At 38.0% G+C, this 27823-nt stretch overlaps 1 protein-coding gene and 1 pseudogene across 3 annotated transcripts in view; one reads left to right on the top strand and one right to left on the bottom strand.

The window, feature by feature from the left end:
* The window catches only part of MICU3 (mitochondrial calcium uptake family member 3), a 107652-nt gene that overhangs the window by 78543 nt on the left and 1286 nt on the right, over positions 1-27823 (bottom strand). The gene's annotated exons all lie outside the window — the stretch shown is intronic.
* On the top strand, positions 1168-2527 carry LOC122217188 (annotated as a pseudogene).

The following is a 27823-nucleotide window of genomic DNA, read 5'->3' on the forward strand; positions in this document are numbered from 1 at the left end:
ACTCTAAGATAGTTTTTCTAGGTTGCAAGTCAAAGAAATGAACATAACACACCATTAATAGTCTGTACTATTTTACCCTAAATGAATCACCTTGAACTTACCCAGTTGTATGAGTTAGCTCAGGCTGCCATAACAAAATACCACAGACTGGACGGCTTAAACAGAAATTCATTTTCTCATAGTTTTGGAAGCTAGAAGTCCAAGATTGAGGTGCCAGCACAGAAAGTTTCTGGTGAGAAGTCCTTCTGGATGGCAGATGGTCACCTTCTTCCGGTATCCTCACATGGCCTGTCCTCGGTGTGTGGGCACACTCAGAAAGTGTGAGTGAGCTCCCTCTCTTTGTGTCTCTTCTTATAAGGACACTTATCCTATCAGACCAGGAGCCTACCCTTATGACCTCATTTAACCTTATGACTTTCTTAGAGATGCTATTTCCAAATACAGCCACACGAGAGGCTAGAGTTTTAACATATACATTTCGGGGGGACACAAACATTCAGTCCAGAACACCAACCACAGAGTGACTCATCGGCCCTTTTTCTCTACTCACTTATACAGGTCTTAAAAATGTTCTGGCAGGTCATTTCCCTCAAGCTGGCATTTTATTCTGGAGGAACTCGAATACTGGGAGATCTGAGTTGGGAGGAACCCATTCTGTCGGATCCTTTATAAACAAACAAACAAACAAACCAGCGAACATTAAGTAAGATCAGTCCTAGAGTCTCTGGCCTACCTAGATCCCTGTGGAGGGGTTCCCCGCTTACCAGTCACAACTTCAAGTTCCCTGCCCACCAACCAGCCTTGGCCTACTTGCATCCCAGTGGGAGATCTCCTGCAAGCACATTCCACCACATGGTTCCCTGTCTGCCAACACTGGCCCAAGGGCACACCAGCAGGCGACTTCCAGGTTGCCAGTTCTAGCTGGTATCTCCCTGTCTGCCAGCCTCAGCCCAGCCACTGCGGAAAAGCTCTTGCTGTGAACACACTTTTTCTCACGAGGCCTAAATCCCAACCTGGGGAGGCAGCTGCCCTTCCACGTTTGTTTTTTCCTTAGGTTCTCTCTCTTGGCCCTAGAATATTCTTTTGAATTTTGATTCCTTCTCAGTAGCTTTCCTATCATAAATAGTTAATAATTCTTCATATTGAACATTATGCATTCAAATTACCATGTGGTTTCCATCTTCTGACTGGCCCCTGGCACAGAACAGCTTGAAGATGAGTGTCACTGGGTGTTTCACGGTGCTGCCCCAGGAACAAGAAGAGAGGTACGCTAGTGTCCGAGAAAGAAATCACTTCTCCTACAGTTCCCTGCTGCAAGCTCTACTGGCAAAAAAGAAATGTTGGCAAGTTCCAACACCAGCATTACAAGCAGGGCAATGAAGGGTAGATTTGAAGGTTATGTGACATAGTAACCGTGCTGCTATCCACACACAAAGTCCCTATCTAATTACATTAAAAAAAAAAAAAAGTTAACACATAGCAAGACCTTCCTATGTGCCTGACCATTTTAAGCTCTCTTAATAATTCTGTAATGTAGGTACTATTATTATCCCTACTTTACAGATGAGGAAAGTGAGGCATAGGCATGTAAATTTAATTAGCTTTGGCAAGGTTCTGCAGTGAAAGACTTGAGATTCAAATCTAGGTATTCTGACTCCAAAGACTACATCTCAACCATCATGTTGTATTGACCTTTGTTTCTATTGCTAAGACAAAAACAAGCTTTAAAAAGTGAAGAGATTTGTTTCTTTTCTGGAGGCCACTTTCCCCACCGGCCTGACACACCACCAGTGTGGCAAAGTTTCCTCTCATGCTCTTGGGCACAGCTCTGAGCAGCATCATCCTTTAGACCAGAAAGCTGGCGGGCACTGTGGGGAAGAAACCAATTAAGAAGAAATTGGAGGAGGTGCTAGAAGAGGGGGAAGAATTCGTGGGTGTAAAAGGTTCCCAAACATGGAGTGGAAAAGGCAAAGTGGATACTCCTGAAGTGCAAGGGGTCCTGAGAGGAGGACAACACATGGGAGCCAGAAGACAACCTGGACTGCCCTGACCTCAATGCCCAGTTTCTACAGTCACAGAAAACAGTACGTGGGACAGATAAATCAGAGGAAGGCAAGCACAAAATTGACTCTGGCTCTGAAAATAAGGGAGAGAACAAACCAAAGAAGAAGAAAGAAGAGTCAGAAAAGCCATGGGACTTTGCCAGTGGTTTGGAGCTGGATGGAGCAGATGACTGGAGCTACAGACTCCAGCGGAGAACTCATGTTCCTGATGAAATGGAAAAAATCTGACGAGGACGACCTGGTCCCCACCAAGGAAGCCAATGTCAAGTGCCCACGGCAGGGGGCAGGGGGTCATACCCTTCTCTGAGGAAAGGCTGATGTGGCATTCCTGCCTTTCAGAGGATGGTAACAAAGAGATGACAAGAATGCACTCTCCCGAGTACCGGCCCCTGTCATACCTGACTGCAGGCTTCAAGTGGGGAGGAGGGAGTTCTACTTGCCTTGACACCACAGGAGTGGCTTGACAGGATGTCCTTTGAAGAGTCAGCACAGTGTGCTGTGCTCTACAGCAGCCCAAGTAAAGCCCGTCCACGCCATGGAGTTTGCATACCCATCCCAGTGGAGGGGAAGGGGGAGAAGTAGTGCAAGGCAGCTCATTCTGGGTTCTGCTGAGAAAAGCAGAAGGCCTTCCATGAAGGACAAAACCTGCAGAATGGGTGTGTGGGACAGCAAAAGATACTGTAGATCTTCAAAGACCATCTCCACACCCCACAGCCTGCTTCCCCAAAGTGCTAACGCTGCATTTTTACAGTGTAGCGTGTGTGTAGTGTAGTTTTTGGTAATCACTGGTATGTAATTTGTGGGTACAAGGGATGGAGTACGAAGGGAGATAGGTAGGATCATTTTTTATTAAAATTTGGGGCCTGACTGGGAAAATGGTGTAACAACGGAGAGAACAACTTAATGATGATTTTGTTCTACGTCCAGAATATTTTATCGTAAAAAAAAAAAAAATATCACCAGTGACCTAAATGAGGACTATAAGAAACTATTTAAAATGCCTGAAACTTATCACCCAAGGTGTTCCTTGCCTGAGCTTAATGCTATTCCCAGGAAAGAACTAAGTGAGTTAATAAATCACCAGCTGCCACTTGTGGGATGGAAACTGGTTGAGGAGGGAAAGTCTTCTATCGGAGCACATACAGGCCCACTGTTCTGTCTTAGCAGTGCTAACTCTTGATGTTGACAACACGCTTCTTTTTCAATTATAAAGTTATAAATAGCAGCTTGCTCATCCGAGCCACTGGCCAAGGCACTTGGGGAGGGGAAGAGGTGGTATAGAAAGTGGGAAAGTAGGGAAGAAAGGCCCATGCTCTCAGAATGGAAGAGTCTTGGAGCCTCTCTGTTACTTGAATTTTGAACCCTAAAGCCACTGGTCGCAGCACTGACAGCACAAGTTCACAGAAGCACTTTAAAAGTTGAATGATTTCAAAAGCCCTGGTCTCAGGACACTAAACATTCACACTGGCACAGTGGTTCACTTTAGAACACACAACAAGACTTTGTCTAATCCTAAGAATTACCTGATACCTGAAATGCTGTCTTCAATCATGAGATCCATTAGTTCTTGACACAGTCTAGACCTGCATCTAAAAATCCATTATAAAATCTTGCTAGGCATGTGTTAGGCTTCCTTGAAAACTTTGTTTAAATGTAAACTTCCTACCACATTGTCAGTTTTTGTCTTAAAACTATAGGTTTATTTAAAAAAAAGTGAAGAGAAACTCTATTAGAGGCCAATGTTCCTCAATATTGCTATTAAAAAAGATAGCACACATAGACAGTAGTTATCTCTGAAAGAAAACTAGAAAAAAATATCAAAATGTTAACAATTATTAATTCTGAGTGGTGGGATATACAGTTCACACCTGAACACAGGTTCACCAATACACAGATTTTTATTTCTGAAATAGCACTGTAAATGTATTTTCTCTGCCTTATGATCTTTTTTTTTAGTATGAAGTTTATTGTCAAATTGGTCTCCATACAACACCCACTGCTCATCCCAACAGGTGCCTTCCTCAATGCCCATCACCCACCTTCCCTTCCCTCCCACCCCCCATCAACCCTCAGTTTATTCTCAGTTTTTAAGAGTCTCTTATGGTTAGCCTCCCTCCCTAACTTTTTTTTCTTCCCTTCCCCTCCCTCATGGTCTTCTGTTAAGTTTCTCAGGATCCAGATAAGAGTGAAAACATATGGTATCTGTCTTTCTCTGTATGACTTATTTCACTTAGTGTAACAATCTCTAGTTCCATCCACGTTGCTACAAAAGGCCATATTTCACTCTTTCTCATTGCCAAGTAGTATTCCATTGTGTACATAAACCACAATTTCTCTATCCATTCATCAGTTGATGGACATTTAGGCTCTTTTCATAATCTGGCTGTTGTTGAAAGTGCTGCTATAAACATTTGGGTACAAGTGCCCCTATGCATCAGCACTCCTGTATCCCTTGGGTAAATTCCTAGCAGTGCTATTGCTGGGTCATAGGGTAGGTCTATTTTTAATTTTTTCAGGAACCTCCACACTGTTTTGCAGAGTGGCTGCAGCAGTTTGCATTTCCACCAGCAGTGCAAGAGGGATCCCGTTTCTCCAAATCCTCTCCAGCATCTATAGTCTCCTGATTTGTTCACTTTAGCCACTATGACTGACGTGTCCACCAGCAGTGCAAGAGGGTTCCCATTTCTCCAAATCCTCTCCAGCATCTATGGTCTCCTGATTTGTTCACTTTAGCCACTATGACTGACGTGTCCACCAGCAGTGCAAGAGGGTTCCCGTTTCTCCAAATCCTCTCCAGCATCTATAGTCTCCTGATTTGTTCACTTTAGCCACTATGACTGACGTGAGGTGGTATCTCAGTGTGGTTTTGATTTGTATGTCCCTAATGAGGGGTGACGTTGAGCACCTTTTCATGTACCTGTTGGCCATCTGGATGTCTATTCATGTTTTCTGCCCATTTCTTCACTGGATTATTTTTTTTTCGGGTATGGAGTTTTTGGTGAGTTCTTTATAGATTTTGGATACTAGCCCTTTGTCTGATATGTCATTTGCAAATATCTTTTCCCATTCCATTGGGTGCCTTTTAGTTTTGTTGTTTCCTTTGTAGTGCAGAAGCTTTTTATCTTGATGAGGTCCCAATAGTTCATTTTTGCTTTTAATTCCCTTGCCTTTGGAGATGTGTCAAGTAAGAAATTGCTGTGGCTGAGGTCAGAGAGGTTTTTTCCTGCTTCTCCTCTAGGGTTTTGATGGTTTCCTGTCTCATATTCAGGTTCTTTTTCCATTTTGAGTTTATTTTTGTGAATGGTGTAAGAAAGTGGTCTAGTTTCAAATTCTTCTGCATGTTGCTGTCTAGTTCTCCCAGTACCAATTGTTAAAGAGACTTTTTTCCATTGGATATTCTTTCCTGCTTTGTCAAAGATTAGTTGGCCATACTTTTGTGGGTCCAATTCTGGAGTTTCTATTCTATTCCATTGGTCTATGTGTCTGTTTTTGTGCCAATACCATGCTGTCTTGATGATTACAGCTTTGTAGTAGAGGCTAAAGTCTGGGATTGTGATGCCTCCTGCTTTGGTCTTCTTCTTCAAAATTACTTTGGCTATTCGGGACCTTTTGTGGTTCCATACGAATTTTAGGACTACTTGCTCTAGCTTCAAGAACGATGCTGGTGCAATTTTGATTGGGATTGCATTGAATGTGTAGATTGCTTTGGGTAGTATTGACATTTTGACAATATTTATTCTTCCAATCCATGAGCAGGGAATGTCTTTCCATTTCTTTATATCTTCTTCCATTTCCTTCATAAGCTTTCTATAGTTTTCAGCATACAGATCTTTTACGTCTTTGGTTAGATTTATTCCTAGGTATTTTATGCTTCTTGGTGCAATTGTGAATGGGATCAGTTTCTTTATTTGTCTTTCTGTTGCTTCATTGTTAGTGTATAAGAATGCAACTGATTTCCGTACATTGATTTTCTATCCTGCAACTTTGCTGAATTCATGTATCAGTTCTAGCAGACTTTTGGTGGAGTCTATCGGATTTTCCATGTAGAGTATCACGTCATCTGCAAAAAGTGAAAGCTTGACTTCATCTTTGCCAATTTGGATGCCTTTGATTTCCTTTTGTTGTCTGATTGCTGATGCTAGAACTTCCAACACTATGTTAAACAACAGCGGTGAGAGTGGACATCCCTGTCGTGTCCCTGATCTCAGGGGGAAAGTTCTCAGTTTTTCCCAACTGAGGATGATATTAGCTGTTGGCTTTTCATAAATGGCTTTTATGATGTTTAAGTATGTTCCTTTTATCCCGACTTTCTCAAGGGTTTTTATTAAGAAAGTATGCTGAATTTTGTCAAATGCTTTTTCTGCATCAATTGACAGAATCATACGGTTCTTTTCTTTTATTAATGTAATGTATCACATTGATTGATTTGCGAATGTTGAACCAGCCCTGCAGCCCAGGAATGAATTCCACTTCATCATGGTGAAAAATTCATTTTATATGCTGTTGAATTCGATTTGCTAGTATCTTACTGAGAATTTTTGCATCCATATTCATCAGGGATATTGGCCTGTAGTTCTCTTTTTTTTTTTTTGCTGGGTCTCTGTCTGGTTTGGGAATCAAAGTAATGCTGGCTTCACAGAATGAGTCTGGAAGTTTTCCTTCCCTTTCTGTTTTTTGGAATAGCTTGAGAAGGATAGGTATTATCTCTGCTTTAAATGTTGGTAGAATTCACCTGGGAAGCCATCTGGTCCTGGACTCTTATTTGTTGGGAGATTTTTGATAACTTATTCAATTTCTTTGCCGGTTATGGGTCTGTTCAAGTTTTCTATTTCTTCCTGTTTGAGTTTTGGAAGTGTGTGGGTGCTTGGAATTTGTCCATTTCTTCCAGGTTGTCCAGTTTGTCGGCATATAGTTTTTCATAGTATTCCCTGATTACTGCTTGTATTTCTGAGGGATTGGTTGTAATAATTCCATTTTCATTCATGATTTTATCTATTTGGGTCATCTCCCTTTTCTTTTTGAGAAGCCTGGCTAGAGGTTTATCAATTATGTTCATTTTTTCAAAAAACCAACTCTTGGTTTCATTGATCTGCTCTACAGTTTTTTTAAATTCTATATTGTTTTTTTCTGCTCTGATCTTTATTATTTCTTTTCTTCTGCTGGGTTTGGGGTATCTGCTGTTCTCCTTCTATTTCCTTTAGGTATGCTGTTAGATTTTTGATTTGGGATTTTTCTTGTTTCTTGAGATAGGCCTGGATTGCAATGTATTTTCCTCTCAGGTATGCCTTTGCTGCATCCCAAAGCGTTTGGATTGTTGGATTTACATTTTCATTTGTTTTCATATATTTTTACATTTCTTCTCTAATTGCCTGGTTGACCCATTCATTCTTTAGTAGGGTGTTCTTTAATATCCATGCTTTTGGAGGTTTTCCAGACTTTTTCCTGTGGTTGATTTCAAGTTTCATAGCATTGTGGTCTGAAAGCGTGCATGGTATGATCTCTTTTATACTTATTTAGGGCTGTTGTGTGACCCAGTATGTGATCTATCTTGGAGAATACTGAACGTGCACTCGAGAAGAAAGTATATTCTGTTGCTATGGGATGCAGAGTTCTATATATATATGTCAAATCCATCTGATCCAATGTTATCATTCAGGGCCCTTGTTTCTTTATTGATCCTGTGTCTAGATGATCTATCCATTGTTGTAAGAGGGGTATTAAAGTCCCCTGCAATTACCAGATTCTTATCAATAAGGTTGCCTACGTTTGTGATTGTTTTATATATTTGGGGACTCCTGTATTTGGTGCATAGACCTTTATAATTGTTAGCTCTTCCAGATGGATAGACCCTTAATTATTGCATAATGCCCCTTCTTCATCTCGTTACAACCTTTAGTGTAAAGTCTAGTTTGTCTGATACAAGTATGGCTACTCCAGCTTTCTTTTGACTTCCAGTAGCATGATAGATAGTTCTCCATCCCCTCACTTTCAATCTGAAGGTGTCCTCAGGTCTAAGATGAGTCTCTTGTAGACAGCAAATAGATGGGTCTTGTTTTTTTTATCCATTCTGATACCATATGTCTTTTGGTTGGAACATTTAGTCCATTTATATTCATTGCTATTATTGGAAGATAAGGGTTTAGAGTCATTGTGATGTCTGTAGGTTTCATGCTTGCAGTGATGTCTCTGGTACTTTGTGGTCCTTGCAACAGTTCACTCACAGAATCCCCCTCAGGATCTCTTGTAGAGTTGGTTTAGCGGTGATGAATTCCTTCAGTTTTTGTCTGGGAAAACCTTTATCTCTCCTATTCTGAATGACAGACTTGCTGGATAAAGGATTCTCAGCTGTATATTTTTTTCTGTTCATCACATTGAAGATTTCCTGCAGTTCCTTTCTGGCTTGCCAAGTTTCAGTAGATAGGTCTGCCACTACTCTTATGTGTCTCCCTTTGTAAGTTAGAGCGTGTTTATCCCTAGCTGCTTTCAGAATTCTCTCTTTATCCTTGTATTTTGCCAGTTTCACTATGATATGTCGTGCAGAAGATCGATTCAAGTTACCTCTGAAGGGAGTTCTGTGTGCCTCCTGGATTTCAATGACTGTTTCCTTCTCCAGATCAGGAAACTTCTCAGCTATGATTTGTTCAAGTACACCTTCAGACCCTTTCTCTCACTTCTTCTTCCTCTGTAATTTCTATGATACGGATATTGTTCCATTTGATTGCATCACTTAGTTCTCTAATTCTCCCCTAATACTCCTGGATTTTTTTATCTCTCTTTTTCTCACCTTCCTCTTTTTCCATAATTTTATCTTCTATTTATCTATCTCTCCTCTGTTTCTTCAACCTGTGCTATGGCCGCCTCCATTTTATTTTGCGCCTCATTTATAGCATTTTTTTAGCTCCTCATGACTATTTCTTAGTCCCTTGATCTCTGTAGCAATAGATTCTCTGCTGTCCTCAATGCTTTTTTCAAGCCCAGCGATTAAGTTTATGACTATTATTCTAAATTCTTGTTCCATTATATTGCTTAAATCGTTTTTGATCGATTCATTAGTTGTTGCTACTTCCTGGAGTTTCTTTTGAGGAGAGTTCTTCCGTTTCCTCATTTTGGGTAGTCCCTGGGGTGGCTCCAAAGTGCAGGGCACTTCCCCTGTGCTGTCTGGAGTAACTTGTGTTGGTGGGCAGGGCCGCAGTCAGACTGGATGTCTGCCCCCAGCCCACTGCTGGGGCCACAGTCAGACTGGTGTGTACCTTATCTTCCCTTTTCCCAGGGGCAGGACTCACTGTGGAGTGGTGTGGCCCCTGCCTGGGCTACTTGTACACTGCCAGACTTGTGGTGTTGCTTCGATGGGATTTGGCATATTAGCCAGGGTAGATTCGCAAGGTGCACAGGGGCGGGAGGGGCAGGCTTAGCTCGCTTTGCCCCTGGTGGTCCCCTGTGGGAGGGGCCCCGCAGCACGGGGAAAGAGGTAGGCCCATCGGAGGGATGGATCCACAGAAGCACAGCATTGGGCGTTTGCACGGTGCAAGCAAGTTTGGTGATGGGAACTGGTTCCCTTTGGGATTTCGGCTGGGGTATGGGAGAGGGAAATGGTGCTTACCAGCCCCTTTATTCCCCTGCCGAGCTGAGCTCTGTCTTCCAGGGCTCAACAACTCTCCCTCCCGGTGTCCTCTCGCCCTCCCCGCTACCTGAGAGCAGAGCTGTTGACTTTTAACATTCCAGATTTAAGTCCCGCTGGCTGTCAGAAGTCACGGAGTCCAGCCCGTCTGTTTTTGCAAGCTAGACTTGGGGGCTCTGTCTTGCCGGGTAGGCTGCCCCTCCACCGCCCCGGCTCCCTCCATGCCAGTCCTTGTAGCATGCACTATCTCTCTGCCCTTCCTACCGTCTTCCATGGGCCTCTTGTCTACGCTTTCTCCAGTGAGTCCATTCTGCTAGTCTTCTGGTAGTTTTCTGGGTTATTTAGGCTAATGTGGGTGGAATCTAAGCAATCAGCAGGACACAGAGAGCCCAGTGTCCTCCTACGCCACCATCTTCCCCAGGTCCTTATGATCTTTTTAGTAACATTTTTTCTCTAGCTTACCTTGTTGTCAGAATAAAGTGTATGCATATTATAATATTTGCACATAATACATATCACATACAAAATATGTGTTAATCAACTATTTATATTATCAGTAAGGCTTCTGGTAAACAGTAGGCTATTAAGTTTGGAAGGAGTCAAAAGTTATATGTGGAATTTTGACTGCACAGGAGGTTGGTACCCATACCCCTGAATTGTTCAGGGGTCAACTGTACAATATTTACATACCTTTTAAATTTAGCAAAAACAACTTCAAAAAGAGAATAAGAAAAAAGCACTAAATGTATAAAATCTTAAAAACAATTCAATTTTTCAATTGTAGAAATTATTATTGAAAAGGATTAACAAGTTTATATAATATTACTTAGTTTTGGCAGTTTATTCCCAACACACTGGCATTTTATTTTCTGAGAGAACGTAAATGTCCCTTGAATAAATAAGAATAAAAGCTTCAAAAGCATTATCTGGGACAAAGTTTATAAACTAATGTTTTAATTTATAAAACGGATTTAAAACATATATACAATGGAATATTGTTCAGCCAAATGAAATCTTGCCATTTGCAATGATATGGACAGAGCTAGAGGGTATAATGCTAAGCGAAATAAGTCAGAGAAAGACAAATACCACATGATTTCACTTATATGTGTTATTTAATAAACAAAACAAACAAGCAAAGGGAAAAAATAGAAAGAGAGAGATAAATCAAGAAACAGACTCTTAATTTTGGAGAACAAACTGCTGGTTCCCAGAGGGGAGGTAGGCAGGGGTGCGGATGAAATTGGTGATAGGGATTAAGGAGTGCATTTGCTGTGATGAGCACCAGGTAATGTATGGAATGTTGAATTGCTATGTACACCTCAAACATTAATATAGCATGTTAATTAACGGAATAAAAATAAAAACTTCAAAAAATGAAGTTTAGAGAGGATTAAAAGATGGGAACAAGATTAAAGCAACTACTAGTAATAATCAAAATATTAAGAAGAATAGAGTGATGTTAAGATTAAAGAACTATATAGCTGAAATGGGCCTTACAAATTCAAATCAATCATGCTATCTATGACATTTCATAGAAATCATAGATTCCTATGACATTCAAGAAGAGTGATAACCCTGAAAGGTTAAATGACTCAGTTACTGTTACAAGGACAGACTGTGGCAGAACACTAAAACTGAACCCAATTTTTAAAAATGTTTATTTATTTTTGAGTGTGAGCAGTAGAGAGGCAGAGACAGGGGAGACAAAGAATCTGAAGCAGGCTCCAGGCTCTGAGCTGTCAGCACAGAGCCCGATATGGGGCTTGAACTCACGAACCATGAGATAATGACCTGAGCTGAAGTCGGATGCTTAACCAACAGCAACCCAGGTGCCCGGAGATATAAACATTTTTAAAGGCATAATTAATACATACTTTCTAACTTCATTCCCAAGGTTTTATACTTAGAGAGTATTATATGAGATTCAGTTTCATAATCTAGGAGAAAGTTTAAACATTCCCATCTAGAAAGTTGCCTATGAAGAAAGAGTAAAAGGCTGATGCTCAAGGAAACAGAATAAGTTCTTTGCTATCCCCAAATTCAGAACTATGCAGTGTTTCTTTGCAGGAACCATAGCAGGCTCATAAATTTCTAGCACATTATGAAGTATACACCTGGAAAGTGGCTCCAGATCAGGTTCAAAGAGGTGGTGGTTGTAGATATTAAGCCAACGAATTTCTCCTACCACAAGGAAACTTGTAAGGCTTGAGGTAGGGAGGCAGATTCTCCTTTACTCTTTAGGTTTCATCAATGCAGTGACATTTATTTTTGCAGACTGCAATTTACTCAGATTACCTGAGGACAACATAAAATCTACACGTAACATTGTGATATTTAATATACATACTTTCAATTAAAATTCCATTTAAACTTGAGGAGTTAACAGTTCCTATAATGAGAATTAAAAAGTTTGAAGTAATTGGTGGTACAAATATATATTAATTATATTAATGAAGTCATTAATCCTTCTTCCTAGGCATACAGCTAGAATACGTTTCCCAGGATCTCTGGCACTTAGATATGACCCATCTGACTCAGTTTAGAAGTGACACGTGCCACTTCCAGGCCTGGCCCGTGAAACTGTCCCTGCGTATTCCTCTCTGCTCCACCACCACCACCACCACCACCACCAACCACTACCACCACCTTTTTGGTTAACTCGTTTGTTGACACTCTGGGGAACCTTAGAAGTCACTTGTTGAAGACGGTAGAATCACTATCAATCTACATCTCAGAATGACTGCATGAAGGCGAGCCACATACAGGAGACTTCTATCAACCTACACACAACCCTAGAAATATTACATAAACAATAAATAAGCTTTTATTTGGGTTAATCCACTGAAACCTGAAAGTCTACTTGTTAGTATAAACTAGCTTACCCTAATAAGATCATATTTGAATACAATTCTGTACATTAAATTGATCCTAAATCTTGGAGACGATGTGAATGTCTTGACAAGAAACAGAAAATGAAAGTTTATAATTAGATATTCTGGTATTTCTTTTTGGAGAAGGGTACATTACAAATGTGATATATTCTACAAATTAAGGAGAAGCTATCCAAGGATTTTATGTGGCCAAGGGTGGACTATTTTCATTTTCAAGAATCTTACTTAATCAGTAAAACTTTGCCTTAAACATACTCCCACGAGTTTAACATTCTTATGGAACTAAATAAATCTGGTCGCCTGTCTTCTATCAATTTTGTTTTTTTGTTTGTTTGTTTATGTATTTTGTCATTGAGAGGACAAAGGCCCTCTGCTCTTCTCTGCCACCAACTTCACTTAGGCACTAATATCTGGCAAGTAAGTTCTGAGTCACTAATACTGATGGAGGCAGATATGCCCTGGTTCTATCATTTACCACCTTGTCAATGGCAGCCTGTAGGCATTCCTCCTCACTTATTAAAGAGGACTCTAAAACCTAACTCATGATTTTCCCCACCACTCCAAATCATGTCAGAGAGAACTTCAACATTCAAGGAGATGGCCCCCTCTAATAACTTAGCCTCAAAGCTGTCTGACTCCCAACTTCAAAACTCAAGGACAGAATTATACATTATCATTCCACCTCTTGGGCTACTGGGTACGGCTGGAGAAAAATCATAGACTGTAAACTCCTTTCTTTAGTTTTGCAGGAAGTTTCCTTCATTTCTGTTGAACTAGAAGTGAGGGACAGATAAAGGCATATTTAGTTGTGAAGAAGTGATAAATGAGCAAATTTACTTCTGATAGATCATTTCCTCTGTGAAAAATGGAGGTCATTCACTTGAGACAGGGCAAAGTGAGGTGTGCTGTAGGTAGAGAGAAACACATTTTCAAGTCGCTGTTGTGGCATTAAAAACTGAGGTGTTGGGGACATGTAAAAAACTGTTAAACATGTCTCCTTGTGCACAGGTTTCCGTTTCTCAAGAGTTTATACCTAAATAGAATTTCTGAGTTATTAGACATGTGAATCTCCAATTTACTATATAATGTTAACCTATTTTCCAAAGATTTGTATTCCTACCAAGAGAGTATGAGAATTTTTGTTGCCAAAAGTTATTGTCAGTGTTTTTAATTTTATCAGTCTAATTAATAAGAAATGGTACTTCAGGGGCTACCTTGTTTTAACTACTTTCAATATAATATTATTATTTTTGATGTAGGATGCAATGTTTAAGAATTACCTCATTTTTTTACCAATTTTTTTTTGGTCAAATCTTTACTTAAATTCTAGTTAACAGACAGTGCAATATTGGTTTCAGAATTCAGTGATTCATGACCTACATACAACACCCATTGCTCATCAAAACAAGTGCCTCTTCAGTACCCATCACCCATCTAGCCCATCTCCCCACCCACCTCCCTCCATCAACCCTCAGTTTGTTCTCTACCATTAAGAGTCTCTTGTGGTTTCCCTCTCTTCTCTCTGCCCCCCTTCTCATATGCTCTGTTTTGTTTCTTAAATTCCACATGAGTGAAATCATATGGTATTTGTCTTTCTGTGACTTATTTCGCTTAGCATAACACACTCTAGTTCCATCCATGTCATGGCAAAACTCAAGATTTCATTCTTTTTTAAATTTTTTTTTAATGTTTATTTATTTTTGAGACAGAGAGATATGGTATAGGTAGGGGTGGGACAGAGACAGAGGTAACAGAATCCGAAGCAGGCTCCAGGCTCCAAGCTGTCAGCAAAGGGCCTGACACTGGCCTCAAACTCACAGACTGTGAGATCATGACCTGAGCTGAAGTCAGACGCTTAATCGACTGAGCCACCCAGGCACCCCCTTTAATGTTTATTTTTGAGAGAGAGAGAGAGAGAGAGTGCAAGTGGGGGAATGGCAGAGAGAGAGGGAGACACAGAATCCAAAGTAGGCTCCAGGCTCCAAGCTGTGAGTTCGAGCTGCACATCGGGCTCTGTGCTGACAAAGTCCAAGATCATGATCTGACCCTGAAGTTGGGCGCTTAACTGACTGAGCCACCCAGGCAACCCAGGATTTCATTCTTTTTAATGGCTGAGTAATATTCATTGTATATATACACCACATCTCGTTTATCCATTCATCATTAGTCGACGGACATTTGGTATTTGGGTCTCTCCATAGTCTGGGTATTGTTGATGATGCTGCTACAAACACCAGGGTGTGTGTATCCCTTCGAATCTGTATTTTTGTATCCTTTGGGTACATACCTAATAATGCAATTGCTGGATTATAGAGTAGTTCTATTTATTTATTTATTCACTATTCCTTCTTGAATTTCACCCTTTATTTTATGTTAATTTCTTCCTCATATCCACTCTTTAATAGGTCTTTCAAAGATGATCCGAAACTGGTAAACTGTTGCAATCCTTAAAAATGAATTTATTTTATACTCATTCCTAAGTGACAATTTAGTTAGGTATAGAAACCTAAGACGGCAGTTACTTTCTCTCAGCATTTTGAAGACATATTATACTGTCTTCGGGCTTCTATCCATTGCCACAAATTAGCCTTCCTTCAATCAGGCCAACTACTATCCCTAGTATAAACCTGTCCTGCTTCTCTTTATCTTTGATTTTACAGTTTTCCTACATTCTGACTAAATACAGATGTATCTTTGTTTATGCTTTCTAAATCTGGGAATTAACATCTTTGTTCTTTTCTGAGAACTGTTTAACTATTTCTCTTAGGACACTGCTTCTCTCTCTCAGTCTGTAACCCCTTAAGAGACAAATTTTAGACCCAGTTTATTTTTCATGTCTCTCAAATTTTCCTATTTACCAATTCTTTAAAAGTGTGTTATATTCTGTGTAGTTTCTTCAAAATTATCTTCCAGATTACTAATTGCCTCTTCAATTATGTCCTATATGCTGCCTTACCTACCTAACCTTCAATGTCTGTATTTCACATTTCTAGAAATTCTATTTGATTCTTTATTGTAATCTACCTATTCTTTTTCATACTGAGTTTTCACTATCTTTAATCATTCTCAAATACTTAAATTACAGATTCAACCAAATTATCCTATTCTTTGTTAGGAATCCATTCAGTTTAACTTTTTTTTTTTTAATAAAACTTCATATATTTTGTACCTTTGGATTATGAGTTTATCCTCTTCCAGACCTTCTCTGTAGGAATTACATATAGTTAATGTTCAAGGTATTTCCCTTCAAAAAAGTTTTGTATTTCTTTCTGTCAGCGACATCAGCTTTTTTTCTGTTTGGGTAACGTAAGTTCTAACTCTGAACCCATATGAGGTAGTAAGGGACCATGTTTATACATTCTCAGATTTTTTTTCCCATGTGGAGTTCAGGCAGACATCTACAGGTCTCCTTGTCATCAAAATGAGAGGAATGATATTTTTCTAGTCCATTCTTCTGATGAGGGCTCTAGGTGTCTCAGCTTCAACTTTTCAAGGTCTTGTTTCTATCCTTAAGTCGGCATTAAAATCCAAGTCCCTATAATTCTATGAATAATAACCCATCGCTCGCCCACGTAAGCCACAGCTCATGCTGTTCTAGTTAGTTTCCTCCCTATTTCTGCCCCTGGCAATTTCCCTTAATTTCCTGAGTACAGTAAGGTATTTAAAAGAATGCCTGAAATATTTTTATGACAGATTTATAGTATGCTGTATTACAAGAACCAGAAGTCTAAACCATTTATTTTATTAAATGGGCATTTCATTATTTATGAGCATTTTCATTTCATTTAGAAGTCAGTTTCAAAAAAAAAAGTCATTTTCCTAATACAATATACTTCACACCTAAGAAAGACTGATAGATACCTATTACTCATTCTCTTTTTTCCCTACAAAGAGAACTCTGATTTTTAGCTAGGCACAATAGCACATAAAATAAAGGTAACATTCATCAGGCTTTGTTGCAGTTACATAAGCTAAAAAAAATGACTATTTTGACTATATTCTGGCCAATAAAATGTAAATAAAAGTGCTTTTTTGAGACTTGTGAAAGGCAATTAAAAGGTGCTGACCCTGCTATACAGGGGGTCAAGGTAAGTAAAGGCAAAGTCATTATCTTGACTCATTTCTCTTGATCCCAAGCCATCTGCTCTTTGCTGTACCTTGTTTTCTCTTATTTCAGCCTATGTTATTTCCATATCTCTTTAATCCCTGAGTTTAAAGCTGTTGGAAAGGGCACTCAGAAGTAGCAATGAGTAAGCAGATCATTGTGGAGGGAGGAAGTGAGGGAAAAGAAAGGGAGGAAGCTCTATATCGTCCCAAGCTAGACAATTACATGAGGATCACAATCGCTTTTGGATTAGGATGTGGTGCTATGAGTGAACCAGCAGGATACCACAGTGCCCTCCTTCACCAATTTTTCTAGGTTAGGTACCTCTGACCCCTCTGTCTCACCATACCTTGAGTCCTAGTACTAGTACCACAGGAATTAAACTAACTCCCTAGGGAGCCACTCTGCGCTCCTATAATTAAGAAGGCACAGCTGCAGATGCTTGAATTTTACAGTACATTTAAGAATGCAGCTTTCTAAAAAAAAAAAAAAAAAAAAAGCCACTATCTTTGTAGATTCTAAGAGAACTTCCTTAATAAAACACACCACCAAAAATACGAAAGAGACCCATTTTAAGAACTTCTCTATCAGCCTAAAATCAAATAATACACTCCTGGGTACCTGAGTAACTTCTGCTCTTATTTACCTGACATTCAGATAATCCCTCTCTGGTTCACTTCTTCATAACCTTCCAATTTTCAATTTTCACCATTCTACTAAAGATCAGTGTGCAACCCAATCTCTGGCTTAAGCCATGTTCTGAATTCTGCTGGGCGAGGGATGCGGGTAAAACACCAAAGGCACAAAGTGCTACTCTCCTAGAATTTGCCAGCAAATGGCAGGAACCTTGATAAGTTTGCCCGCCTGCCTGCAGTTTTATAAAAATTTGACAATAACTACTATAATAATTCAGGATAAATTCTACGTTTTAAATATTTGGTGATATATATGTATTATTTTTTGATAATTAAATATTTAGTTCATAATAACATCCAGTATTTGTATTTCTAATAAAACTTAGAATATCAGATCAAAGTACGAATTAGAGATTTTAATCTTACTCCCCAAATAGGATGTATTCACTTTGATTAAGTCTGTGTTACAAAATACTTGAATCAAAACTCTTATCTGGCTTTCATGAGGATCACGTAATCACCAGGGCTGGCAGATCAGAGGAGAACATATGTGACAGTACATGTGCACAGCACTGAACCGGTACAGTCACTAGGACTGTATTCTCTACGAGGAGGACATAAAATCCTAATGTGACCCATTTATTTGGATATTTGGAATCAGTATGGAGAAAGCCATGTGACAAAGAAAGTTTGAGTCACACTGATCTCCTTTCACCACAAACCCTTGTCCAAAAGCCGCCTACCACTGCCCTTAGGGCTCCATCATTAAGGTTGACATAGTAATAGCTTCAAAACCTTTCTTAATCTCTTGGGGACGAAAAATGAATGTTGTTTGTATATAGAGAGAGAATCATAAGTCTCATCCCATCTTTAGAGTAGTAAAGTTTTAGAATAAAATTACAGTTGACCCTTGAACAACGCAGGACTTAGGGGCGCCAAACCCTGTGCAGTTGAAAATCCATGTATAACCTTTGATTCCCCCCAAACTTAACTACCAATAGCCTCCTGTTAACAGGAAGCCCTACCTATAACATGAAAAGTCGACTAACAAATATTTTGTGTTATATTATATGCTGTATTCTTATGATAAAATAAAGTAAGCTAGAGAAAAGATAATGTTTTAAGAAAATCATAAGGAAAATACATTTATGGTACCATATTTACGGGGGAAAAACCTGCATATAAGTGGACCTGCACAATACAAACCCCTGTTGTTCAAGGGTCAGCTGTAGTTGGAAGAAGTTTAGATGATCCTATTTGAATATAACTCATTTTAACAGGCTGGAGCTAGCTTAAACTGGACCTTAAACCCATGGGAACCTTTCTGACCTGATGTGAAGCTGGTTAGGAAAATTCATTTTGAATTGTTCCAAGCCGTTTGAATAATCCCTTATATCCCTTCCAGAGAAAGGGATAATCTAAATATCTCAACTACAGAATATTTACATTATCAATTTGATAGATATCATCCTTATCAAAGAGCAGAAAAAATGGAATCATTTGAAATTCTTTTATACACACTTGCTATATTCTAAATTCTGGAGATGGAGTTGAGTATTAAAATGAGTAAAATGTAATTTAGTGAATGGGGAATAAAGCAGAAAACATGAATTCTACTTTCCCAATTTGGAAAAATAATTCTTCAATGAAAACTTACTATGATAATCAAGTAATGATACAGCACTGAATTTCCACATTTTACTTAGCTTACATAATCTATCAATATGTCAGAGAATAAAGAGGTAAAGGGTTACTCAAAGAGGAAGATAAAAAGCATATCTAGAAAATCCTGTTTAGTACACAAATGACTAAGTGTTTTTTTTAACGCTAGATAATATCACAAATAAAACTTGTTTGATTTTTTTAAACACATTTTTCTTCAACACAAGAGTGTTTACACTAAACAAAGCAAAGTTACTCAAATTCTCAGTGTTTGCTACAACAATTACAGGAGATCAGTGCGAATTAATAATCTCCAGTTTAAACTTGCCCATCAAGTTTAAACAGAAGAATAAAATCTCTACTGTATTATAAGTTTGCTGCATTTCCTATGTGAGTTAAATATTACATCATGGGTAAAAAAAGTACTAATTAGATCATACTACTAAGGTTTATATATCTTAAAAAGTGGAATAACATAAAGAAGAATTAAAACAGCAAAAGCTGTGATCATGTAAAAATATTCATTGAAAAACTACATTTCATGAGCAAGTTAAAAACTCATTTTGCCATTTAAAAACTCATATTTAACCTTGCAAATAGAAAACATGAGGAAATTAAAAGATTTCATGGTTTTCTAGTTGGTTTCTTGTTTGTTTGTTTGTTTGTTTTTTTAATGGCCATTTCAATATGCCACTCTCCCCCAAATCTCTATCATGGTTTCTCTACAAATTTCTATTATCTTGCTCTCAGAAGATGACATCATCTTCTATTTCAGAGCAAACAGAAGCCATCAGGCAAGAACTCCTTCAGGTAGTTGCCAGTGAACATGTATAATCTCTGCGTCTTCCCATCCCTTCCTCCTACACACTGGAAATGGCATTGTTCCTATTATCTAAGATTACATTTTTTCTTTTGGGCTTTAACTTTCATTTCTCATCTGTATCTTGGTCCCTGGCAAATCAATTATCCCCTCTTCTTCCTTGGGGTTTAGTGTTCCTCTTCTTTCCTTCAGCTTTTAAACATATTTAAGGATCTTTCATCCAAAAGCAAAAAAATCAATTCCACGTTTCTTAATCTACTACTGTCTCTCCTTCCTCCCCTTCAAGGCCAAATTTATAAAAGGATTGCCCACACATACCTTATCTTGCCCACATCCTCTTTTCTTTAACTTTATCTCAACTTCTCCAACTATCATCTGATTTTCACCTCTAAGACCTCACCAAGATCACCCATGATCGCATTGCTGAATCCAGTGAACACTTTCACTTTCTCGTCTATGAAGACCTCCTCTGGCTGAGCTCACTGAAACTGACTAGAGCACTTATCTGAAGTACTATCTTTTGTTGGCTTCCACGACTCTCCTGGCTTTACCTGTCTAGACCTTACTTCTCGGCTTTTTGCATAGTTCTATTTACTGACAGTCTTTTAAATCACTGATGCTCACCAGGACTCTTTCCTTACGTGCTTTTCTCTTCATGTTCTACATATTCTGAACAATGTCATCCATTCTTATGACTTTCAACACTTGATGATTTCCAAATCTATTGCTATAGTACAGATTTCTCCCCTGAGCTTCTGACCTATGTGTATCCAACTGGAGATTTCTCTTCCGCTGTCCAAAAGACACCTTGATCCACTGTACAAATTAAAAACATAATCCTTGCACACTCCCCCCAACTTTTTCCTCCTGAGGACCCGGTCTCTGTGAACTTGCTGCACAGTCCACCTAGAGCCCAAGACAAACACGTGAGTATCACCCCGGACTCTTCCAACTCTCTCATCCCTAAAATCCAATCCTGTTGATCCTACCTCCTTAATCTCTCTCCAATGCGGCAAATTCTCATTGCTTCATTGCTATTCTTCTACTAAAGTCATAACCATTTATTGTCTAAAGAAATATTACGGATAAAAACTGTCCAACACGCATTTTTTTAAATTAAAGAATATAGAGAATCATACCCTCTGACATTCTCATCAGAGAAGCAACAGCATCTTACCTGGCCTCCTCCTTTTTAGCATTCCATCCCTCCCTCTAATTCCCCATCCAGTCAAGTAATAGTCCAAAAAAGCAAATTTGATTATATCATCCTCATGCCTCATGCTAAAAATCCGTCAGTGTATCCTTATGCCTCTTTCTTTTTTAATGTTTATTTATTTATTTTTGAGAGAGGGTGAGCGCAGGGGAGAGGCAGAGAGAGAGGGAAACAGAATCCCAAGAAGGCTCCGTGCTGGCCAGCACAGAGCCCCATGTGGGGCTCGAACTCACGACCTTGGAGATCATGACCTGAGCCAAAATCAAGAGTAAGCAACCATCTCAAAATAAGATAAACAAAGTATTTAATACTGAAAGACTAAGGACTCGAAAGAGAATAAATCTTCTGGCTTTTCATATGCTTAGAGCGAGAGAAGGAAACAAAAATGTATGTACTCTGCGTTTACTACTTCATGAAACTGAAATTAGTTATTAATTCACATCTACTACAAATGCTATGACTCCATGTCCAATCATTAATCCTCACAGATAACACAATGAGGTAATACATCCATTATTTTATCTTGCACTAATTTTCTAATCTCTAAAGTCAAATGCAAATTTGCATGGATGAGATGATTTTGTAAAAGCAAGCTTTCTAAAGAACTGTAATCATAAGATATTATAACTTATTTCGGGATTTAGAATTCAGTCATTCAGTTATTAAATAAGAATTTATTAAAACCTTATGACCTACAAAGCTTATGTCCTGTATGGAGAATGAATGAAACCTCCCTCAATGGCACTTCAAAAATTTAGGACTAATATAATTGTTTTAATAATCTCAAGTGTCTTTAATCATTAGGTAGAAAATGGCATCCATTTTTCAAAAATTATTAAAGATAAATTATTTATTCAATCAATGAGAGGGAAGCTACATTTTACTTAGTACTCATAAACAGTCCAGTCTCAAATTACATAAACAGAATTACATGTGAGAATGTTAGAATCATTTAGGAAGTCACGTTAAGCCCAAATACTATTTACCTGAATTCCAATTCAAAATAGAATTAAATGTTTTTCTTTTTTTTTTTTTTAAGGGGAGATTATATAGATCAAAGGAAAATACCTGTATACACCTTCATTCAAACTGACCGCTGTGCATTATTTGACAATTTCCAAGTCTTAGAAGAGAATTAGAGATGAGATTTTTTTTTTAAATTTAAGTGGAAAGTCATGACAGTTTCAATTCCTAATTCCCAGCGTGAATCTGAATAAAAAGATACCTATAAAATGTTGTAACTATCTTTCATTGCAACCCAGACAAAAGAGGCACATGGTTTTATAACTCTTAGTTTGATGTAACCAGAAAGAGGATATATTTTTTTTCAAATTCATCCAAATTTTATTCTGTGATTTACTTAGAAAAAAGATATATACATACACCCAAATCATAGTATGTGAATCTGTAACACAGGCCACTAGAAGGAATGAGGGTAGAATTTGGTGGATTTGTCACAGAGTGACCAAAGAGGGGATCAGGCACTTAATTTAGCCTTCTCTACAACAATGTTCTTCTACACAGAATTAGCCTATCTTCAGTTTTACATCTTTGTGGCTTCTCTCAGTCTATAAAAAGTTGGGAATCTTCTACATTTATACATCTAGCAAATTCTTCAATATTCTGGGAAAGAATAAGCATAACCTCATGTCTCAAAATGCGTTACCTTAAAAAGAAGTTGGGAAAGATATACAGTGAAATAAATTAAAAATGCATGATTATTGGCAATTATTATAGAACTCTACCAAAGAGATACAAATATTGTTGTCTTCTCCATTTGAGAGTAAAACTAAATTAAGTTGCTTAAAACTTTTTAAGAGATGCAAGTCAAAAATAGATGTGTTCTGCACAATAAGTAAAATATGGATGAAAGTGTATTAAGCAATCTAAATTTTTTTACTCTGGACCTTAAACAAAAAGGCAGTTCTAGAACAAAATTTTTTCCCCTAATAAAAAATAATGCTTTTGTAAGGTTCTAAGCAGAATCTTGTCAACATCTTTTTATAATATTAATAAAGGCCATGTCTACTGAGAAATTTTGGCAGGCCAAACTTGCACAATTAAAATAAATAGTGTCACGTGATTGGTCTCCCAAAGCCTGGAATTTTGACCTTGACTAAAGTCTTCCCAATTCTAATGTTATAAATAACCAGCATTTAGTGGAACAAAATACTAAAACTATTAGTTCTCACAGAATGTGGTTGTGCTTTTCAGTGTGTGTGTCCCATGTAAATGTTTAGCATGGGCTTATTCACTTGACAAATATTTATTGTGTGTCTACCAGGGTTAGGCCCCATACCAAGCAATGAAGATATAAAGGTGACCAAGACCAACACGATGCCTCTTAAAGGGCTAAAAAAAGCAGAGAAGACAATTAACATAGAATTGCAAAAGTCATCATCTGGGAGTGTAGGATAAGCAGGGGTATTTTAATAGAGTAAGGGAAAGCCTTCTGCAGGAAGTTGAGAGGCAATGTTTTAAAAACAAAAATCTTCAAGGTTACAGTAATAGAACTGTGGATCTGTAAGCTACTGCTGTTCATGCCTATCAGTTAAATTATACACTCTCATCACATGTACAGGTTAATTTATTGCTAGGCTTATATTTAGTGTAACATGATGAGTAAAAGAGGCTTTAAGCATCAACTTTCTTAGTACAGTTTTAAACCTCAAAAGGAATCATTTCTACTACCTCAAGAAATTCATAATAAAAGCATAATAAAAAAAAGGGGGGGAGAAAAGCATAATAAATGAAGTGGCAACACAGGTTTAAAATATTTCTGACAAAATGGCAGACAGACCTCATGAGTTTCTTTCAACCCCTTCCTCTCTTAAACACATTAATATCACAGTAAAGGAATTTTTTTTTTTTTTTAAGGTAGAAGCAGGGGTGCTCGGGTGGCTCATTCGGTGAAGCGTCCAGCTTCAGCTCAAGTCATCATCTCGTGATTCGTGAGTTCAAGCCCCATGTCAGGCTCTCTGCTGTCAGCATGGAGCTCGCTTTGGATCCTCTGTCCCCCTCTCTCTCCGCCCCTCCCCCACTGTCTCTCTCGAAAATAAATAAACATTAAAAAAAATTTAAAAAAATAAAGGTAGAAGCATACATGAACTAAGCCAGAGAAAAGGAGACCAAAACGATTAAGAGAATTTATGAAAGTTTTATAAAATGGAGGAGATGCAGCAGTGATAAGTGAGTTAGACGAACAAAGGCAATACAGGAGTATCGTGGAGGAAGAGACCAAATGGAAGTAAGCTGATTCGAGTTACAGACCCCAGAAAGGGAAGGTCTTGGGAATCCAAGGAGCTGTGAAAGTAGAGGAAGTGATGGGGCTGCAAACAGAGCATTAGATAACGACAGGTAAGAACATCATTGGAGACTTCTCCAACACACAGGCTCTCACATACAGGTGCGCGTGCACCTGCATCTAGACTACAGCTCCTCCAACCTTTCCTATTCTTTGAAGTAACTCAATGACACCAGAGAAAAGGACTTACAAAACACTGACATTTGGATACCACTCTATTAAAAAGTCTAGGTCACCAAATTAAAAGCCATCCTCATGTACAAATAGCTTCTGAGTACCAGTAACTCCACTACTAGGCATTTACCCAAAGAAAAAAGGTATAAGACTAAAGGTATATGCTAACTCAAAAAGATACGTGACTCGTATGTTTATCACAGTGTTATTTACAATAGCCAAGACATGGAAACAACCTAGTGTCTACTAATAAATAAATACATAAAGAAGATGGGGCATGCACATATACATAATGGAATATTACTCAGTCATAAAAAGGAACGAGATCCTTACCATTTGTGACAACATGGTTGGACCTAGATGGTATTATGCTAAGTGAAATAAGTCCAACAGTGAAAGACAAATTGATATGATTTCATGATTATGTGGGATCTAAAAAACAAAACAAACAAATGAATAAACAGACTTTAAATACAAAGAAAAAACTGGTGGCTTCCAGAAGGGAGGTGGGTGGGAGGATAAGCAAAATAGTTAAGAGGATTAAGAGGTATAAACTTCTAGTTATAAAATAAATAAGTCATGGAGATATAAAGTACAGCATAGGGACTACAGTCAGTAAGATTGTAATAATGTATGGTGACAGATGGTGATTACATACACACATACACCCAAAAAAACATAACTCAATATACCTGGCTTTAAAAACAAATCATAGCAATCTAGAAGGGTTCTGAGATTACGTTAGTTTACAAATGTACTTTGTATAAATGAATCTGGAAATTACAGGTGATAAATTATAGAAGCAATTAATGCAAAGATAAGGAGAACACCAATCATTTGATTCCTCCTCAAAGAAAATAACCTGATTTCACATCCAAATTAACAGAGGCATTTACACTTAAATGTTTTAAATTGATAAAATAAAATCTATATTATATATGTACTATTTCATAGCTCCCTGCTTTCACCAAAATTTTAAGTGGACCAATTAATTGAACATCTACAGTCCAAATGTGGTAAAGATGGCTGCAGTTGATGCTATACAAATTTATCTTGTGAGTATCTGTCTTTTTCTAGAAGAAGTTGTCCTTTTCTGCCATTCCAAGAGAAAAATCAACAGTGTGGAGTTCAAACAGAAGTGGGGTTTGGAAGATTGATTTTGTTCAATATAAAGGCATCAGGCCTAGAAGTCCAGCCTCAGCATTTGTGGGCCCCAGGAGAATCTCATGACCTTGTGAAGCAAGGAACACTTTCTTCTGTATGAAGAACATACAAGTATTAAAAACTATCTGCAGGATAAGGCAAAATTTAAATTCTGCACATTACTTAGTTTTGCATGTAAATGCATTTAATTGTGCTTGCTGCATACTCTATTCCTACCCAAACTCTCTTGAAATGATCAGCCAATGCTGCTGAATCCATTCTGAATAGTTCAGAGAAGAAAATATACTGACAGAAAGGAAGGTAAATTGTAAGTATATATATCAGCAAATAGACATCGTGAAACAGCATTATAGACAAGCATATTAAGTTTTATATTCAATAATTTCTATGATTACCCCAATTTTGCTTTAGACCACAGGTTGACAGCATAAACATTTTAATGCACACACACACACACAAAACAAATAGTTCTGAGTAGCTCTCATATATAGATAGGCAACAACCCCAGATATGTGAGGAAAACCTCCAAATTGAAAGTGAGGGCTTAAAAAATCAAACAAGAATAAAATCGAACCTAGAAGAAACAATACAATGCATAAAGGGTAAGAGAATTTAAAAACAAAACTATAATTAATATCCTTAATATAGATTATTAGCAGCCATAAATTTAGCAGCCAAAAAATAAAACAAAATGCTACACCACAAGAACATTAGAGAACAAAAAATAGTTTTGAATTTAAAACCAGCCTAGCTGAAATAAAACTCTCAACAGGACAGATAGGAGATAAAGTCAAAGATATTTCCCATACAAACAAGCAAGCAAACAAAAAGATTAAAAAGTCAGAATAGAAGATTAGATTGGGATCTGTTGGGAGGTGTAACTTCAAGCTAACAGAGGTTCCAGAAAAAGAAAACAGAGAAAATGGATAAGGCGAAATTGTCAAAGAAATAATACAAGAAAAGTATACAGAACTTTTAACATGAATTTCCATATTCTATTCCTCAAGTTCCAATACAGTAAATGGGAAAAAAATGCCCACAGAAAGCTCATTATTGTGAAAGTTTCAAATACCAGGGGTAAAAAGAAATTATAAAAGTTTTCAGAGCAGGGAAAAAAGTCGATTACAAAAGGAGTAACAATCAAATTGTATGAATGGAGACTCGGGAAGAGTAAGACAAAAGGGCTTTGGTATTATTTTTATAGGAATTTTTACAAACACCAATTATGTCATAATAAATATACATAAGTAAATACATGAATAAAATTACAAAAACAAATTTACTGAACCCTCACTACATGCTAGTGTAATGCTCACTACAATTTTAACTAAAATGTATTAACTCATTTAACTCCCCTAATTCTATGAGGAAGACACTCATTAAGCGTGGTCTTTTAAAAACTACATGATACTGGGGCGCCTGGGTGGCTCAGTTGGTTGAGCCTCCGACTTCGGCTCAGGTCATGATCTCAGTTTGTGAGTTCGAGCCCCGCATCGGGCTCTGTGCTGACAGCTCAGAGCCTGGAGCCTGCTTCGGATTCTGTGTCTCCCTCTCTCTCTGCCCGTCCCCTGCTCACACTGTCTCTCTCTGTCAAAAAAAAAAAAACAACAAAAAACAAACAAACAAAAAACTACATGATACTGTCTCTTAACTTTAAAAGGAATATTAATTTTTAAAAAGAAGAAAATACTGTTGTAATGCTCCCTACCTGCCCAATCTGTTCCCAGATCAACCATGGTTGATTAAAAATTCTGTCTTGGTCAATCAGGAGGAAGGGAGAAGAGGAGTAGGAGATGACAGTTGAGGGTATCTGCTGCTAGTATTTTAAATATTCATCGTATGAAAGTACTTTATGCTATGTATTTGTGATTTGCAATTAGAAGGTCCATATAGTAGATTCCTGGGTTTAAATGCATTAACTTCCACCAAAAGAACTAATGCACTTACATCATATAACCAACATATATTTGGGCAAAGAATAAAGCATCTATATCTTTCATTAAAGTTAAAAACAGAATAGCTGTCTCTTTTCTAAATTACTGTCATCTAAGCCCTTCACACTCTTAAGTCTTAAAAAGGAAATTTTCCTAGATAACTCCTAGTCATTTACATGACTATTAAACATACTGATAGGAAAAAAAAACAAAACAAAACAAAAAACACATCGTACC

The sequence above is a fragment of the Panthera leo genome, chromosome B1, assembly GCF_018350215.1.
Source record: "Panthera leo isolate Ple1 chromosome B1, P.leo_Ple1_pat1.1, whole genome shotgun sequence".
Classification (NCBI taxonomy): domain Eukaryota; kingdom Metazoa; phylum Chordata; class Mammalia; order Carnivora; family Felidae; genus Panthera; species Panthera leo.